At 40.5% G+C, this 11,901-nt stretch overlaps 1 pseudogene; it reads right to left on the bottom strand.

Moving 5' to 3' along the window:
* Positions 1-1,825: 1,825 nt before the first annotated feature.
* On the bottom strand, positions 1,826-9,845 carry LOC111165650 (small ribosomal subunit protein uS10 pseudogene; annotated as a pseudogene).
* Positions 9,846-11,901: the final 2,056 nt, after the last annotated feature.

Below are 11,901 nucleotides of genomic sequence, written 5' to 3'. Positions count from 1 at the left end.
GGAACTCTCTTAGACTATTGGTGGGAATGTAAATTGGTACAACCATTATGGAGAACAGTATGGAGGTTTCTTAGAAACTAAAAATAGAGCTACCATATGATCCAGCAATTTCAGTCCTAGGCACATATCCAGAGAAAACCATACTTCAAAAACATTCATGCACCCCACTGTTTATTGTAGCCCTATTTACAACAGCCAGGACATGGAAGAAACCTAAATATCCATCAAGAGAAATGGATAAAGAAGATGTGGTACATGTATACAATGGAATATTACTCATCCATTAAAAAAAAAAAAACGCATGAAATAAGGACTTCCCTGGTGGTCCAGTGGTTAAGACTTCGCCTTCCAATGCAGGGGTGAGGGTTCAATCCCTCGTCAGGGAGCTAAGATCCCGCATGCCTTGTGGCCAAAAAACCCCACAAAACAACAAAAATACAAAACCATAAAACAGAAACAATATTGTAACAAGTTCCCTAAAGACTTTTAAAATGGTACACATCAAAATATCTTTTAAAAAAATGAGATAATGCCATTTGTAGCAACATGGATGGACCTAGAGATTATCATACTAAGTGAAATAAGTCAGAAAAAGAAAGACAAATATCATATGATATCACATATATGTTGAATCTGAAAAAGGTGATTTAAATGAACTTATTTACAAAATGGAAACCAACTCACAGACATGGAAAACAAACTTATGGTTACCAAAGGAGAAGGGTGGGGGAATGGATAAATTAGGAGTTTGGGAGTAACATATACACACTACTACATATAAAATAGATAATCAACAAGGGCCTATTGTATAACACAGGGAACTCTACTCAATATTCTGTAATAACCCATATGGGAAAAAAATCTGAAAAACATGGATATATGTATAACTAAACCACTTTGCTGTACACCTGAAAATAACACAACTTTGTAAACCAGCTATACCCCAATATAAAATAAAAATTAGGGCTTCCCTGGTGGCGCAGTGGTTGAGAGTCCGCCTGCCGATGCAGGGGACACAGGTTCGTGCCCCATTCTGGGAGGATCCCACATGCCGTGGAGCGGCTAGGCCCGTAAGCCATGGCCGCTGAGCCTGTGCATCCAGAGCCTATGCTCCACAGTGGGAGAGGCCACAGCAGGGAGAGGCCCGCATACCACAAAAAATAAATAAATAAATAAAAAAATAAAAATTAAATTATAAAATAAAAATAAAATCTAAAAAAATAAGAGAAATGGGGACTTCTCTGGTGGCCCAGTGGTTAAGACTCCATGTTTTCAATGCAGGGAGTATGGGTTTGATCCCTGGGCAGGGAAGTTCTGCATCTGCATGGTACAGCCAATAAATAAATAAATAAATAAATAAATAAATAAATAAATAAATAAATAAATAAAATAGAAATAGAAACTTATGCCCACACACGCAAAAAAATCTAAGTACTTACTTCAAGAAATTTTTTTTTCTTTTCTTTTTTTTTTTTTTTGCAGTACGCGGGCCTCTCGCTGTTGTGGTCTCTCCCATTGCGGAGCACAGGCTCCGAACGTGCAGGCTCAGTGGCCATGGCTCACGGGCCCAGCCGCTCCAGGGCATGTGGGATCTTCCCAGACCGGGTCACGAACCTGTGTCCCCTGCATTGGCAGGTGGACTCTCAACCACTGCGCCACCAGGGAAGCCCACTTCAAGAAAACTTTAATATGAAGTCTGAGAAAAATTTTTTATCATGAAAGAGTGTTAAATTTTGTTCAATTCCTTTTCTTCATCAATTGATATTATCATATGAATTTTCTTCTTTAGTTTGTGATATAATGGATTTCATGGATTGATTTCACATATTAAACTAGCCTTGTACACCTGAAATTTATTCCACTTTGTCAGGGAATATTGTCCTTTTTATAGTCTGTTGGGCTCAACTTGCTAAAATTTTGTTGAGGATTTTGTGTTTGACTGTATGAGAGATTCTGGTCTTCTAATTTTCTATATTTTTTTTATTGTGCTCTCTTATTTGAGTTTTGGTAGTAAGGTAACAGCGACCTCATAAAACAAATTGGAAAGTGCCCTCCTCTTCTATATTCCGGAAGATATTATGTAAAATTAATGTTAATTCTTCTCTGAATGTTTGTTAAAACTCCAAAGAAGCCATCTTAATGTGGGATTTCTTTTTGGGGGGAGATTTTAAATGATAGATTCAACTTCTTTAATAGTTATAGGATATTTAGGCTATCTATTTCATCTTGGCTGAGTTATGATAGTCTGTGGTTTCTTAGGAATTTTAATCCCTTTCTTCTAAATTGTCAAATTATGATTGTGAAGTTGTTTACACTATTCCCTAATTATCCTTTAACAGCTGCAGAATCTGTTGTGATATTCCTTATTTCAATCCTGATATTGGTGATTTGTGATTTATTTTTTCAAAGAACCAGTTCTTTACATTCTTTTTTTAAAATATTCTTTTCCATTATGGTTTATCACAGAATATTGAATATAGTTTCCTGTCCTATACAGTAGGACCTTGTTGGTTTATCCATTTTATATATAATAGTTTGCATCTGCTAACCCCAAACTCCCACTCCATCCCTTTGCCATCACCCCACTTCCTCTTTACAACCACAACTCTGTTCTCTATGTCTGTGAGTACGTTTCTGTTTCATAAAAGCTCATTTAGGGCTTCCCTGGTGGCGCAGTGGTTGAGAGTCCACCTGCCGATGCAGGGGACACGGGTTCGTGCCCTGGTCCAGGAAGATCCCACATGCCGTGGAGCGGCTAGGCCCGTGAGCCATGGCCGCTGAGCCTGTGCATCTGGAGCCTGTGCTCCACAACGGGAGACACCACAACAGTGAGAGGCCCGTGTACCACACACACAAAAAAATGTTCATTTATGTCACATTTTAGATTCCACATATAAGTGATATCATATGGTATTTGTTTTTCTCTTTTTGGCTTACTTCACTTAGTATGATAATCACTACTTCCATCCATCTTGCTGCAAATGGTATTATTTCACTCTTTTTTATGGCTGAGTAGTAATCCATTGTATACAGGTACCACATCTTCTTTATCCATTCATATGTCAAGGGACATTTAGGTTGTTTCCCGGTGAATACTACTGTGAATAGTGGTGCTATGAACATAGGGGTGCATGTAACTTTTTGAATTATAGTTTTGTCTGGCTATATGTCCAGGAGTGGGATTGCTGGATCATATGGCAACTCTATTTTTAGTTATTTGAGGAACCTCCATACTGTTTTCCATAGTGGCTGTACAAACTTAACAGTCCCACCAACAGTGTAGGATAGTTCCCTTTTGTCCACACCCTTTCCAACATTTATAGTTTGTAGTCTTTTGGTGATGGCCATTCTGACCAGTGTAAGGTGATACCTCATTGCAGTTTTGAATGCATGTCTCTAATAATTAACACTGTTGGGCAAATTTTCATGTGCCTGTGGCCATTTGTATGCAAAGAACCAGCTTTTAATTTCACTTATTTTCTCTATTGTTTTCTTTTTTCCAATCTATTTCTGCTTTTTATTTTTTCTTCCTATTGTTTGTTTTGGGCTTATTTTGCTCTCTTTTTTTACCAACGGATTATCAATTTATTAAAAATGTTGATTTAAGCATCGGCAATGGTGACTTCAACCTCGACTCCTGGCTCAATACTGATGGAAGTGATCTGCTTAATCTCAGAAGGACTGTGCAGGTCAATGAGTCACTTGTGGATCCTCATTTGGAACCTTCATGACAAGGAGTTTTCCTGGTAGTTATTTTCAGAGTCTTGGTAGGCGTACGAAACAGTCCTTTCACTCTGAGATTCTTTTCCTTCTCGCCTCTGATTAGGTCATCACATACCTTCTCCAAAGACTTCGTGTTGCAGCTGGTGAGGGTGATTCTAATCCGGTGAATCGCTACCTCTGGCTCCAGGGAAGTCTTTCCGCTAGGCTATGACTGCGGTGCAGCTTCCTGACTGACTTGTTCCTGGATGAGAGCAAACAGTGGTGAGTCAGGTGCAGAAGCGGGAGTCCCCGGGCTCCACTGCAGTGGTGACCGCATCTTCCTCAAAGCGCTGCTTTTTTTTTTTTTAATACACAAAATAATTTTGAGAAAGAAGCTATAGTAATTAAGACTGTGGGATTGGTGGAGCGGTAGATACATAGATCAATGGAAAATGGTGGACAACACAGAAATAAATCTACATAAATATGCCTAATTTTTAACAAAGTAGCAAAAGGAATCCAACGTGTTCATTTTCAATAAATGGTGCTGAAGGAATTGAAAATCTATTGGCAAAAAAATGAACCTCCATTTATATATTTTTTCTAGAAAAAGAGCAGGAGAAAATCTGTGGGACTTGGGACTAGGCCAAAAGTCAAGTCCTTGGGCTTGACACCAAAAGCACAAACCATAAAAGGAAATCCATAAAGCAAAAATTGATACATTAGACCTTATAAAAAATTTAAAATTTTGTTCTGTAAAACTCCCTGTGCAGCAGATGAAAAGAGAGAAAAATATTTACAAACTACATATCTGACAAAGAGCTAGTATCTAGAATATATAAAGAATTCTCAAAAATCAACAATAAAAAAGCAAACAATCAAATTAGAAAATAGGCAAAAGACATTAACACTTTACTGAAGGAGATTCTGTTGCAAGTAAGTATATGAAACAATATTCAACATCATATGGCATTAGAGAAATGCAAATTAAAACCACAGTGAGGTATCACTATATACCTATCAGAATGGCTAAAATAAAAAACAGTGATACTAAATATTAGTGAGAATGCAGAGAAACTGAATCACTCATACATTGTTGGTGAGGCTGTTAAATGGTGCAGTCAATCTAGAAAATAATTTGGAATTTCCTCTTAAAACTGAAAAACAGGGGAGTTCCCTGGTCACCTAGTGGTTAGAACCCCAGGCTTTCACTGCTGTGGCCCGGGTTCAATCACTGGTCAGGGAACTGAGATTCCTGCAAGCCATGTGGTGCAGCCGAAAAAATAAATAAATACTGAAATGATTAGCAATTGTGTCTTAGGCATATATCATCCCAAAGAAACAAAAATGTATTTTCACACAGAAACTTGCACACAAATATTTGTAGCAGTTTTATTTGTATTTATTGTCCAAACCAGAAACTACTCAGATGTCCTTCAAAGGGTGAATGGTTAAAAAACTTTGACACATTCATACCATGGAATACGACTCAGCAGTAAAAAGGAATTAATTACTGATATACACAAAAACTTGGATGAATACTAAGGAAAATTATGCGGAATGAAGAAAGCCAATGTCATATATATATATGGCATAATTATAGAAATGGAGAAGAGAGTAGTGGTAGCCAAGGGTTAGAGATGGGAATTAGGGTATGTGTGGGTGGGGCTATAAAGAATTATCATGAGGGAGTGTTGAAGTGATGGTGTAAGTTGAGTATCTTGAGGTTACACATGTGATCAAATTACTTAGAGCTATACAGAAACACGTTCTAAGGAGTGCATATATAACTGGTGAAATCTGAATACATTCTGTGGTTTGTGCCACTGTCAATTTTCTGGTTTTGATATTGTACTATAACTCTGTTATTTTTGGAGGAAGCTGGGTAAAGGCCACATGGAATCTCTGTGTAAATTTCTTTGAAACTTCTAGTGAATTTATAGGTATTTCAAAAAAAAAAAGTGTTTTGTTTTGTTTTTTATTAAAAAAAAAGGCATCAAGGCTTCCCTGGTGGCGCAGTGGTTGAGTGTCCGCCTGCCAATGCAGGGGACACGGGTTCGAGCACTGGTCCGGGAAGATCCCACAGGCCACGGAGCAACTAAGTCCGTGTACCACAACTACTGAGCCTGAGCTCTAGAGCCCACGTGCCACAACTACTGAAGCCCGCGTGCCTAGAGCCCGTGCTCCACAGCAAGAGAAGCCACTGCAATGAGAAGCCCGTGCACTGCAACGAAGACCCAAAGCAGCCAAAAATAAATAAATAAACTTATTAAAAAAATAATAATGGTGATATATATTTGAATCACCTTTTTTCCTAGTGGAGACCCTCTGTCAAAACCATAATCCAGGCCATCACTTTTCCAAGCTGCCTGTGACTCCCTCCAATACATTCTCCATATATGTTTTCAACAGGGAAATCTTTCAAAAACCACCATCCTAGGTCACTAAAGCACACAAGCTTCTCCTAAAGATGTAATTTCCCATAAAAGCCAAACTGTAAAGGGAACATTTGTTCCCACTAGACTTGGCTTAATGAGCACTCTTGGAACTACCTAAAGCCTTTATCCTCCACCCAGAAGTGATGCTACGAGAAGTGAAATTACATATAAATCAGCAGTGCCTTAAGCAATTTACAAAAGAGTCCCCAAATGTAAGCTACATAAGTATAAATAATAATATTAATATCTCCCTCATCTTGTCTTTATCTCTAGGACTGGGAGGATCAAAGCCACCTGATAAGTGCAGTTTCAAAAATCTCTCCCATTCCAGGTCTGGGAATGGGCACACTGCAACAGGCCTCTCCATCCTCAGTTTCCACACTTCATAACCAGTAAAGGCTCCAAATCACCTAAAGTGGTTGTTAGAGCCTTTCTGCATATGATACCTTTTTTTATAAAATTAATGGCACTCATTCCAATAATGGCTTCAGCAGAGAAAACCCCCTTTTCAGTGCAATGTATCCCATTGTTGTTTGATTTTCCTTCATCACTAGAAGTGCCCTAATTGTATACCTTAATGAATAAAATTGATTTCCAACAAATTTTGCTTTTAGTAGCTTTTATGTATTAAGACAGTCCTAGAAATAATTGGAGACTCTGGGAGAGGTGACAAGGATTGGGAAGCAGGGAGCTAATGGTAAAGCAGAGTTGGTAATCCTATCTCAAAATTTGGTTGGATTCCTTATGCAGTGACAGGGATAGGGGAGAATCTGAGGCCTGAGGGTAGGGTTACCCATCTGATAGGCTATATTGGCTCTGGAATTGTTGACCAGGTCAGAGGCTAAACGACTACAAAAGTGTGATTCAAGGTTAGACCAGCAGGGAGGTGGACCCCACCACCCCAGGGAGTATCCAGCTGAGCAGCATGTGGCACTGGGCCAGTGCCAGTCAGCATCACTGAAGTGGGTCCAGATGCCATGGATAGGACTCCTGGACCAAGAGGAGGTCAGGTAGAGCTATACAGGCCCCTGCTCTGCGTTGGGCGGAGGGGAGAAAGTGAGAAGCAAGCCCCCAAATGTGCTGCAGCCCACAGTGGAGATGGTAGGATGAAAGAGGACTTTGACTCTGCACCTATCCACCACTCAAACCTCTATCAGGATGGCACATCATTCTCAAAAACTTTATCTCAGGGAGTGCTTTAATACCTTGTACCTGTCCAGACTAATGAGGAGGGACTCACTGATGAACACTTCTGGGAAGAAGGAGGAATAAGGGATGCACAAAGGTGGTTTAGGAACTTCTGGCTTCCATAGATTATCCTGGAACCTCAAATGGGGCATTTAGAAGGCTCAGTTTGGAGCAAAAAGACAGCAGCAAGGGAGGTAAGGCATGGAATGATATCAACACTATTAAAAGCACTGCATCCCATCATTTTAGATCAGCAGTTCTCAACTCTGGCTGCACATTGGAATCACCTAAAGGAGCATTTAAAATTCCTAGTGCCTGAGCCTCGCTCCACACAATTACTTCACAATGAGGGATGGGGCCTAGCCATTGGTAACTTTTAAAGCTCCCCTGGGATTCTGCTGTGGAGCCATTGTTCTGTTCTAGACTTCACTACTTTTAAGTGTGATCCCCAAAACCACCGCACTGGTACCCTGTGGGAACCTGATAGAAATGCCAGGCCCCACCCCAGGTCTGCTGATGAGAATCTGCATTTGGACGAGATCCCCTAGGCACACTGCAGCTTGAGAAGCACTGTTCTTAGTGAACATTGAGAGCATTGGGTCTCACCCCTGGGCGCCCATTAGAATTACCTGGGAGGTACATTTATCCTGTCAGGGAAGAAAAACTTTTCCTCTACCCTTCTAGGTTCTTCTGGCTGGTCTAAGAATTAAGCTGACATGGGACAGATTAACAGCAGAAAATCAAACAAAAGTTTAACAATATTTTACATGGGAGAGACCCAAGAGAACTGAGTAACTCACCAAAATGGCCAAAACCCTCACCTTAAACACCAACCCAGCCCTACTAAACACTGACTTAGCAACTAAGTACAGTTAAGTAGGAGGATGGAAAGGGGAAGATGGTCAAGCACCTGCAGCCATGCTGGGGTGAATTGATCACCTGAGGGCCAAGTTATCTGGGCAACCAACTCCTCACCCTCAGAGGCACAGAGCTGAGGGCAGAAGAAGCCTGCAGAAGTGAAGCTGCTGAGGTTGAAGGCCTACACTTCCATCCCCACTAGTGGCTCACAGTTGAGCCTGGAAGCTGGACCTTTCAAACAAACCCCCAGGAGATGTCAATTCTCCTCACATAATGTAGAAAGGTCTAAGCAGCCTCACACCCCTGAGAGGCTATTAATGAAGGGACAGATTTCTTAACATCCAGCACAAATCTGCTGCTCTAAGCAATGGGAACTGTGAATGGAGCGGGCAGGGATAAGGAAGAACAATGTTGAACTTTACCTGAGCTCCTAGAAAATGACAATGGTTAAGAAATCCTCTCACACTTTTGTTTTCCTGGAAACCATGCAAGATGGCAGTTCTCTTGCTGTCTACACCCCTCCTTGACCAGCCCCTGCTTGACCTACACCCTACTCACATGACTGATCTTCCCTCTTAGCCATAGAGCCTAATCAGTAACTGTCTATATGCTTGTTCCCCACAACCCAGCCCCCCACCCCCTAACCCCCATACTCTCTCATCCCACCCTACCTAGTGATTGTTCTAATCTTTAGATCAGAATGGCTCTACCCTGCAAGTTTATCAAAGAGGCTCTGAGGAACATGCCCTTCTGCTGTTTTTCCTGGTAACCAAAGAGCCAACCTGAAATCAATTCCCCCTATAACTGGTAATACACCCACTCCCATAGCAAGGGCTGTGACCATGTCCTGCCTGCCATCTGCCGTATACAGTAGGCTGTTGCTCGGGATCTTGCTTTGGACATGTAAGATCCCCTATCTAATAAACCATTGATGTCTCTGTTGCTGACTGTGGCCTCTTTCTTAGGTCTTGAGGCTGGGCAACTATAGAACTTGCTGGCCTGTGGGGTGCAGCAGTAGATGAAAAATGTTACCTGCCATATCTACAAACAAAGGATACTGTGTTCATCAAGACATCAGCCACTACAGCCACTACTGACAGTGAGCTCTAAGGAAATTCAGGATGGAGACAAAGAGGTTGCCTGCTGCCAATCCCTCAGCCACTGCAGCCACCTTCAACTGTGCACCCTGAGGGTATTCAGGATGGAGAGAACAGGATATTGGCCCTAGATAGCTAAGGTGCATATTAAAGGAATGATTTCAATGAGCCCAGACTCATATCTTCCCAGCATAGAAAAGCACTAAATTCATTAACTTGAGATGTCTGGTTTTCTTTACTTAACAGTAATCTTTTGATATCCTGACTACCTGGTTTTTGTTGCAAAACTCCTATATATCCTGGCTCTTCCCTTACGTCTTCAGCCCAGTCCCTCAGAGTGATCTGAGAGACTGTTTTCCAAGCTTTAGTTCTCAGAAAATCTTCCTTATAAAACATAATTCTCAACTTTTAGGTTGTGTATTTTTTTTCAGTCAACAATTTTGGCAACCACAAAGGGACCCAGAGCAGATCTCCCTCCTTTGCCTGAACTCTACGAGGATCTGGAGCCTGGTACAAGCAGAAGTCTCTTGGTCCTGCCTACCTCGTCGGAGAGTCCAGGCATATTTGGGTGAGTCTATCCTGGTTCATGGATCTCCCATTATTTGTTGATAATCCTAAATTTTATTCAGTGGTGTTAAACTCCTCTCTGGAGGAGTAGGTTGTCCTTGAAATTTAGTTTCAAGAAGAAGTACCTGGGCTATCCTCTGTGAAAGACACTGAGAAAGATTTTGCTCAGTTTAAACGCGGTGGTTTTATCCTCAGGTGAAAGACTGGGAAGACTTTGGTCATTTAAAAGAACACTGAATAGGTTGGACTGGGTAATTAGGGGGAAGACTGACCCATCATTTTTCCTTGAATTGGCTACCTTAATAGAGTTTGCTGAAATAAAACTGAAATCGTATGAGAGCTTTCAGCTCTGAAGAAGGGGACATCTCCTCTCAGCCAGCAATTGCTTCCTCAGGTAATTGAGAAACTCGCAAAAGTGGTGGAAGCAAGTCCTCACACCATGCAGCAGTCCCTATAGGGAAACCCATTCATTTTAATTAAAGCTTGCTCTGCCAGGGACATGAATAAGAACTGGCCATTCCATGATCTGAGCACCCATGGTGGTCTAAGAACTGGCCATTCCATGATCTGGGCACCCATGGTGGTCTTATAATAACAGAGGAAGAGCCCAAGACACATAGAGGAGCTGAAATGACTCTGGGGTAAAATGTAGAGCAGTTAAGCTCACAAGCAGCACATTGGCCCATCACATTATTCTCACAAGTGATTTTGATTTTATTCCAACAAACCAACCTCAGAATGGGGAGCAAGGTTTTCAAAACAAAAGAAAACGGGACAACATATTGCCAGCCTCCAATACCCTGGAAAGGTTTATGTACATACAAAACTTACACTTACAAGTACTTGCTTAATTGGGAACTAAAGAAAATTTTGCCCTGAAAATGACTAAAATGGGGCTATTTTATAGTGTACACAGCTGAGTTAGAAAAAACTGTCTTGATAAAACATCTTTTCAGAATTCTGACCTTAGAGAAACAAAGCCCTTCTAGGGGGAACTTGCATTTCTCTTCCTTTGTCTTTGACATGTAAATGTTCTACCTGATCTTCGGAGTTGTGTGTGTGTGTGTGCGTGAGCCTGTGTGTATTTTGAGAATTTGGTCTCTGCCATGAAAATGGTACACATATGGTATACATTTGGCAGCCAGCTGAATAGACTGGGATTCTGAGCAGTCTTTTGTGTGACTGTAGCAACTCTCAGGGGCTTTTTGCCATCTTAACCTTCATTGTGTCAGCCTGTACAACAAAGGCCTTTACTTTCTTAAAGTATTTTTTGGAGTAAACTTTCCGGATCTTGTTTAGGCAGCATCCTTAACACTCTCTTGTGGGGAACCCTCTTGTGTCTCGTTGGTTTGAATCACTATTAAGATATATCTCATTAATAGCCAAATGATGGATCCTTCAAACTGAAAAAACTCTAAATTGGTAAATTTCTATAGACCTCTCATTATAAACAGCTATTTTATTGGTACCTGTGAGGAAAATTAATCAAATTATATTAAATTTATATATATATAAAATGGTTAACTTAAGAGCTCCCTTAGTTTAAAACAAGCAAGAAAAACCAGTTTGGGAAGCCTTACTTGTGTCCTCCTCTTCTCCTCAGCAGATCTTACAGATGCTAATAAAAACATTAGACTAATTAATGTTAATTAGGTTGATTAAAAGGAAAATAAGGAAAAAAAACTGAAGGGAAAGTATAGACACTTTTTCCCAACAAGGTAGAAATTTTAAAGGGACTTATTTCAAATGGATAAAGAAATCTTTAGATGGTTATTTTAAAATGGGATAAATAAAACAGATGTTAATGGGATTAAATCGAAGGTTTGATACAATACTACCTAAGGTTGGATGGGCCAAAGGGACCCCCCTATTGACCCCCAACAATAAAGGGCTCCAAACAAGTCTTCTTTATTTACCCCAGTTATATATATATTTAAAAGGCTGGGAAAAAATTACAGAGATACCTGATCAACAATTACTTGGGGCGATATTTAGGCCAATTAATCAAGTTAAAGGATTGACAAAAGGGCCAGAGTACCTTGGCTCAACCC

Source organism: Delphinapterus leucas, chromosome 15 (genome assembly GCF_059928025.1).
Source record: "Delphinapterus leucas isolate spDelLeu-1000000601 "Yukka" chromosome 15, BTC_Dleu_Yukka2, whole genome shotgun sequence".
In the NCBI taxonomy this organism is placed as follows: Eukaryota; Metazoa; Chordata; class Mammalia; order Artiodactyla; family Monodontidae; genus Delphinapterus; species Delphinapterus leucas.
This window is presented reverse-complemented; position numbering and strand designations above follow the sequence as displayed.